This window comes from Gossypium raimondii, chromosome 9, assembly GCF_025698545.1.
Source record: "Gossypium raimondii isolate GPD5lz chromosome 9, ASM2569854v1, whole genome shotgun sequence".
Taxonomy (NCBI): domain Eukaryota; kingdom Viridiplantae; phylum Streptophyta; class Magnoliopsida; order Malvales; family Malvaceae; genus Gossypium; species Gossypium raimondii.
Window position 1 is genome coordinate 17,588,221 of NC_068573.1, and position 7,788 is coordinate 17,596,008.

The 7,788-nt window shown below is 31.2% G+C and overlaps 1 non-coding gene across 12 annotated transcripts; it reads left to right on the forward strand.

Annotated features, from left to right (window-relative positions):
- The first annotated feature begins 4,068 nt into the window (after window positions 1-4,068).
- On the forward strand, window positions 4,069-7,788 carry LOC105798566 (uncharacterized). 12 transcript variants are annotated; one of them, XR_008188943.1, is made up of 6 exons: window positions 4,106-4,185; window positions 4,407-4,476; window positions 4,650-5,464; window positions 6,299-6,481; window positions 7,221-7,445; window positions 7,549-7,788. It is a non-coding gene; the product is annotated as an uncharacterized LOC105798566 (transcript). The 12 variants fall into 12 exon arrangements; XR_008188941.1 differs by having other exon boundaries at window positions 4,115-4,185; window positions 4,404-4,476; XR_008188946.1 differs by lacking the exon at window positions 4,106-4,185 and having other exon boundaries at window positions 4,192-4,792; window positions 4,883-4,909; window positions 5,058-5,464.

Genomic DNA, 7,788 nt, shown 5'->3' on the forward strand with positions numbered 1-7,788 from the left:
CCGGCTACTGGATTCTGGCCAAAGGGGGGAGAGAGAGTTTTTTTTTTTCTGAAACAAGAAAGAAATGAATTTTTGTCAAAAGTTGTTGCTTTTATAGGCCAAACTAAACGACGCCATTTCAGCTCCCCCAGGATCCGCGCGTTGACCCGACCCGACCCGAGGATCCGCACGTTTTTGATCGGGGGGATATTTGCTGTTTTGGTCCTTCCGCTTTTTAAGACTTTTTAAATTAAGTTCTTTTGTTTTCTTAATTTTCCCAATAATTTTCTACGATTATGATTCGATCCTCTGCTAGAACGACGCCGTTTTATAAGCGTGGGAGATTTTCCCTTTTGGTCCTCTTTCTCTTGCGCGCCACACTATTTAGTCCTTTTGGTTATTTTTATTTTTTAATTTCGAGCCTAAAGTCTAATTTTGTTTGCAATTTAATCCTATTTTTACTGTTTTAGGTTATTTCATTTAAAAATTAATTGTCTTAACACCATTGATATTATTATAATATTATTACTATATTATTATTGCTATTATAATATTTGTATGATACCTACATTTTATACTTTGAAATCTATGTACATATTGATGTATTTTGTTTTTTTTACATACATATTTTAAACCTATACATATATACATACCTATACTTTGTAATCTATATATATATACATGCACGTTTATCTATAATTATAGTTTATGTACATATCTAGGTATATATGTTTCTAATATATATTATATTTTATACCTTATATTATTTATATACCTTTATATACATATATATTTAATGACTTATGTATATTCTTTTATGCATTCATTTTCATTTTCATATGTATTTCCTATATTCTTATATATACACACATACACATAATCTTTTCGCACTTTTATCACTTTCACCTATGTATTCATTTTATTAAATGCTTTATTTTTATCTGCTTATATGTTCGTTATGTGGCACACTACTAATTCGTTTTTATTTTCATTCGTGTTACGTTATAATTAATTATTAATATGCATATCCACCATGTAATTTATTTTCGCGTTTTTTACTATATCATGTTCTACTTTATTCAATATATTAAAATTTGTTTTTTTTTCGTATTTCGATATTCGAGAAATCGTACCCTAACTTACGGGGTTTCGATTTTCTCGATAAATCTAAATATATGGATCATTTCAAACAAAGTTTTCTAAATGCCCTCGGGAATTAACGAAAAATAGTGTCCTAACTCACGGGACATGATCTCTTTCTTAAACCCGAGACAATCAAATATTTTTTAAATAAACAAATTTTGGCCTTCATTTGTGCTTCAGGAATTCAAAACATTGCGTCCTAACTTACGGGATGCAATATTCTTTCTCGATCAACACAAAGTATGCCCGTTTTCCTCCTTTCAAATATTTCGTATTCCTATTGTATTCAAATGCATTCGGGAGTTATCGGAAGGCCGCATCCTAACTCACGGGATATGCTCTCTCTCTTAAAACCCGAAATAATCCAAATATCTTCCAAAATAAATAAACTCTGGCATTCATGCACGAATCGGGAATTCAAGGCATTGTGTCCTAACTTACAGGATTGCGATTCTTGTTCCCAATTAATGTGAAGTATGCCGTTTTTCTTTTCAAATATTTTTCGTATTTTAATGAAAGGATCGTATTTTTAAAACTCTTCAAAGTTTTCCATTTTCAACATTAAGACATTAACTAATCAACTAGGTACCAATTTTGGGCGTTACGAGGGTGTTAATCCTTCCTCGTACGTAACCGACTCTCGAACCCGTTTTTTCTGAATTTCGTGGACCAAACTCGTTGTTTTAATAAAATTAAATTATTTATTAAAAACCACTATTTTTACGAGGTGACCCGATCACACCTCATTAAGAAAGATCGGTGGCGACTCCCAATTTTGTTTTTTTTTTCGTTTGCATTTCCAAACCCAAGTCGACCCCATTTTCATCAAAAAAATGGTGTCAACAAAAATAATAAAATATCATTTAAAAATCAAATTAAAATACTAATAAACTAATATTTATTTATTTATTTAATATAAAATATCTCCAACATCATCATTATCTTCTAGATTTCTCTCTCTTCTAATTGACCATTTTGCCCTTTATGATCTAATTTGGTAAAATTGCAATTTAGTCCTCAAAATTCTTCACCTTTTTCATTTTGGTCCTAACCCATCCATTTTCCTTAGTTTCTAGATCATTCCACCCTTAAAATATTTACACCACTGGTCCTTCAACTTTTTCATATTTACACTTTAACCCCTCAATTTTTCAGTATTTACTCTTGGGCAACAAAACTTTTCTCACTTTTACGATTTAATCCTTTCTTGAACTAATATGTCATAATATACTTCCTAATGTTGACATAACTCCAAAATTTCCCCTTTTTGTCGCTTTATTTCTTTATTTTATTATATCAAAGATAATATTTTACTGTAAAAATTTTTGGGTATTACAAACGACATCCCACTACAGCAAAATAGGTTTTTAGCGGCGTTTGGATAAAAAACGCCGCTATAGATCGAGCATTAGCGGTGCTTTTTGAAAAACGCCGCTATAGATCGAGCATTAGCGGCGCCTCTTAAAAAACACCGCTATAGATTGAGCATTAGCGGCGCTTTTTGAAAAATGCCGCTATAGGTCTACCATTAGCGGCGTTTTTTTAAAAATTAAGCACCACGTTTGTCGTTTTATGTTGAGCTTTAGTGGCATTAGCGGCACTTCTTGAAAAACGCTACTATAGATCGAGCATTAGTGGCACTTCTTGAAAAACGCCGCTATAGATTGAGCATTAGCGGCACTTTTTGAAAAACGCCACAAAAAAATTAAGCACAATGCGTCGAGCTTTAGTGGCATTAGCGGCGCTTCTTGAAAAACGTCGCTATAGATCGAGCTTTATAGTTTAAGGATATATGGTTTATGGTTTAAGGGTTGCGGTTTAAGGTTTTGAGGTTATGGGTTAAGGGTTAGTGGTTTAAGGTTTAGGGTTTTTGTTTTATGATTTAGGGTTTAGGGTTTAGATTAATTAGTATTTTTTAATTTATATATTAAATAATTTCTTATATTGTAAAAGAGATAGTATTAATTTTAAAATTTTGAATTAATTATCATTATAGTCTAGGGTCTATGGTTTAGGTATATGGTTTAAGGTTTAAGGTTTAAGAGTTACTATTTTTAAGGGTTATAGATTATGGGTTTAGGGATTAAGGTTTATTGTTTAAGGGTTGGGGTTTAAGGTTTAGGGGTTAGTGGTTAAGTGTTAAGGGTTTAGAGTTTATGATTTATGTTTTATGATTTAGCGTGTAGGGGATAAGGGTTAGGGGTTTAGGATTTAGATTAATTAGTGTTTTTTAATTTATATATTAAATAATTTCTTATATAATTGTAAAAGAGATAATATTAATTTTAGTATATTAAAATTATGATTATAGTTTAAATTATTTAAGAGATAATAAGTAAAGTTTATATATATTAAATGGTTTAGGATTTAAGGTTTACTTGAGATTTGTTAAATGATGAAATTTTATACAATCAAGTTATGCTTTTATATTTGAAAATATTTAATCTAAACCATTTGATATATTTAAATATTAGATTAAAAATTGATAAATAAATAAAAAAGTAATGATTGATATGGATAAGTAACTATCTATTTTGGATAGGACCAAATTATAACAAATAAAATGAAATACAAAACTAAAATAATAATTTTATCTAATTCTTTTAAATATTACTTAAAGTTTTAAAAATTATTTATTTAAAAATTATATGAAAGATACAATAATTCAATATAAAAATTGTAAAAAGGTTGAGCGTTAGCAGTGTTTATGAAAAAAACGCCGTAAAAAGTAAGCAATAGCGGTGTTTTTTTTACAAACGCCACAAAAAAAATGAGCAATAGTAGCGTTTTTGGTTCAAACGCTGCTAAAAGTCAAGAAACAGTGACGCCTTTTTCCAAACGCCACGAATATATTTTTGCAAAACGACCTCGTATTGTAATTATATTTTTTTATCCCAAAATTTCAAATGAAATCTCTTCTTTTTTTTTTTCCAAACGACGCCGTTGCTTTGCTTTCTCCCATTGCCTTATCTTTGTCTGTTACTTTCTCTCGCTTTGTTAATCTGTCCAATATTGACATTGGCTGATGCCTGAACTGAAGACTTTTAGGAAATTTGAAAGTTGGTAAGCTCTTTTATTTGAAAATTACAAGGTTAATATATGAACTAATTTAGCTTTGAATCTTTAGTCTTTGGGTTAAAACGAAAATTTGTTGGAGAGATGTGAGAATAAGAAATGAAAAAAAAGCAGTCTTATATTTAATTTCTGAGGGATGTAGTATTTAATCAAAGGTGTAATCTGGATTGTTGATATCTGCTTGTTTGTATTTGTTTTGTTAATAGCAGTTTGTAATTTGGTTATCCCTAGACCCGAGCTTCAATTTTACAATAGACTAGGAAACTAAATAATGTCATGGTAATACTCTCTTCACAATCGTTTTTTGTTTTTATTTTTTTTCTTCTAATTAACACCACAGTTTAGCTTCACATTTTGCATTCTAGATCTCATTGTATATGTTACTTATCTCCAGTTTATAGTTTGGTTGTGGTGGCTTTTCTTTTCCATACTTTTCTCACTTTTCCTTACAGATTCCTGGAAAACAAAGAAGAATAGTTAAACAGTAAAGCAAAATACACCCCCCCGATTTTTTTTTTCATTTTGGGGTCATCGTCATGGATGTTTCTATGAAGAGAAGAACTCTACTTAAGGTCATTGTTCTAGGTGACAGTGGGTATGTTTTATTTTATTTTATTTTTGCAGTCTTGATTTGTTTGTAATTGTCGTATCCTTAATTCCTTTTGATATTTTGCTTGTATTTTAGAGTGGGAAAGACATCATTGATGAATCAGTATCCTTTATTTTGAGATACATGCTTTGTTTAAGCACATTATATTTGATTGTTAGTTGCATTGAAAGACACACAATGAAAATTACATAGGCTGTTGTAGTTTCTTAACTTGTCATCCAAATATGTTTATAACAAATTCAACCAACAGTACAAAGCTACAATTGGAGCTGACTTTGTCACCAAAGAATTACAGATTGATGACAAATTGGTAACTTTGCAAGTAAGTGATGAAAAATCAAGGAAAATTCTTACACATTTTTTTTAAAACTAAAATCCTCACATTTTACCAAGTGTCTTCTTGTCTGATAGATATGGGATACACTGGGGCAAGAAAGGTTCCAGAGTCTTGGTTCTGCATTTTATCGAGGGGCAGATTGCTGTGTTATTATGTTTGATGTGAACATACTCAGATTGTTGTGTTCTTGTCTGATAGATTGCTGTGTTATTGTGTTTGATGTGAACATACTCAAATCATTTAAAACAGATCATAACATGTTTGCTGTAATGTCCCAGCTGCAGTTATAGCTCCGCAGCGTCGTCATCTTCGAAACCAGGGTAATTATTTTCGATTTTAGAGTTCATAATTAACTTTTGAATTAGTGTTACATTGTTGTTAATTGCTCTAATTTTGTTAAATATGAATGATGTTGATATTATTACTGTTGTATTAGCATGGTATTGCTCAATTTTTCTTACTTTTCTGCCTAATGACATAACCCAAAGCTTGCATTGTTATTTTGATTCTTTTGTATTATTTTATAACTTAGTCTTTTTTTTCAGTTCATGCCTTGGTTTTGACCAATCCTGCAACTTTAGTTGAGATGCATGCTTAACCAAGTCTTGCTCATATTATGGTAATGTTCATGCATTTTATACCATTCAGGCATTAACCTCTTTCTAACATCAGTACAGTTTTATGTTAAAAAAAAATCAGTACAGTCTTTCACAAGTGAATTTGTTTTTCCATATCACTGTTGTTGTTGGCTTATAGTAGGTCTTTCTAAAATGACTGATTCATTGCATTCTGTCTACTGTCATCAACTGATTGTCAGAGGCATATGCGTCAAAGGTTGAATGGGTGTCACTTGATTCTTGGGTGTCTGCTTGCATGTATATATGTTTGTTTCGTGTGTTGCAATGGAGCTATGTTCATCATTAATTTTATCTGTTTATTTAGATCCTTGTTTATGATTTATACATATTGATTTATACATAGTGTGTACATATTGATCAAATCAGAATTACATAGTGTATAAATATGATTTATACATATTGATTTTTGACTAGTGCACTTCTATTTATACAAGACACGTTGAGGATTCACCTTTTGCTCTTACATATTGATTTTTGATTAGTGCACTTCTATTTATTTTTGGTGGTCTCATGCAGGCTGCTAAGATTATCAAACAAGTTTTTTCTATCCTTCCAGTCTATGATAAAATAGTCCCAGCACTCTTGACTGGTGGTATTGGGATCTGCCTCAGAGTTGTGGCTTTACGCCGGGTGTTCCTGCTAAAATTCCAGGACATTGACTTCATATGTGAATATAAATATGATGGAGAGCGTGCGCAGGTAATAGATTTTAAGGTGCTACTTCATTTCATTTGTTTCATTTGTTTCAGTTGAGATACACAGTCGAAATGCTGAGTGTAACACTGGAAAATTTCCTGATGTTGTTTCCGTAATTTCTAGGTAGACCTCTATCTTTATGGTGACTTGTTCTGTTGATGCGTGCTATTTATTTTTTGTGAATTCGTTCAATAAAGGTTACCTTCACCTCCCCTCCACCAAGCAAAGCATACTGGTCAAAACTTCTCTTCTGAGAGTTTCCTTACGATGCCTGTCAGAAAAGTATCTAGTTAATTGAAACCCAGCTTTTACCACCTAATATTTAAGTTTTTTTCCTACATATTTTATCCTGGTTTGACTGTTTTTAAATGTATTAGCAACCAGAATTTGTAGAAATGGTTGTAAGTTATAGGCATTTGTTCCATCTGGTATTGTTAAGTTGGCGTTCACTAATGCAAGTCTTGTTACTTCTCATTTGTAAAATAATGTGACTTGGTAGAATTATATTGAGAAAAGCTAATGAAAACTTCACAACTAGCTTTGAGTTTTACGTGAAAATTATATATTGACATTAGATGTTAAGAGTCCTAATAAGGGCTTGACAATAGAGATAAGCACATATTTCATATATAGTTATTGTCCCTTAAAGCTCTTTTGCTTGCTTGATGCTTGCCAAAAACTTTGTTGTATGCGACTGCTTCTGCAATGTTGTTTTACTGACTAAAATTACTTTCTTGTGTAGATTTAAGAAGTCCTCTGTAAAATCATTTGTTGTGGATTGTGAGCTTGTTGCTTATGATCGTGTAAACATGTCCCAAAAGTGTAGCATATATCTAACCCCCATTATGTGATTATTTGGGATGTTACCTAGCTTGGTTATCCAATACGAATACTGTAGGTAAGGTTGGCAGTTGATGCTATATTAATGGCTGAGGGTGCTGAACGGAAGGAGCATATGGGTATTAAGGTGATTTTTTTTTAAGTGTTTCTAACTTTTTTTGAATAATTAAATTGGGGTTTTCTTTATCTGAATATTGATCGATGTTTTGGCATTTGAATTTCATGATTAGGGTTTAACGAAGCTTCTAGCAGACAATGTGCCAAAAGCCATGAAGGAACAAAAATTAGAGAGCTATTTCGGCTGCAAGATTGCCATCAACGCTAGCATGAGCATTTACCACTTTATTTATTTTTTGTTAGGAAATTTAATTGTTTATGTTAATATTATATGCTATATACATTATTTTATATACTTATGATATACTTATGATCTTAAAATAAGGTTAAAGTGTAAATTTGTTGCCATGTTA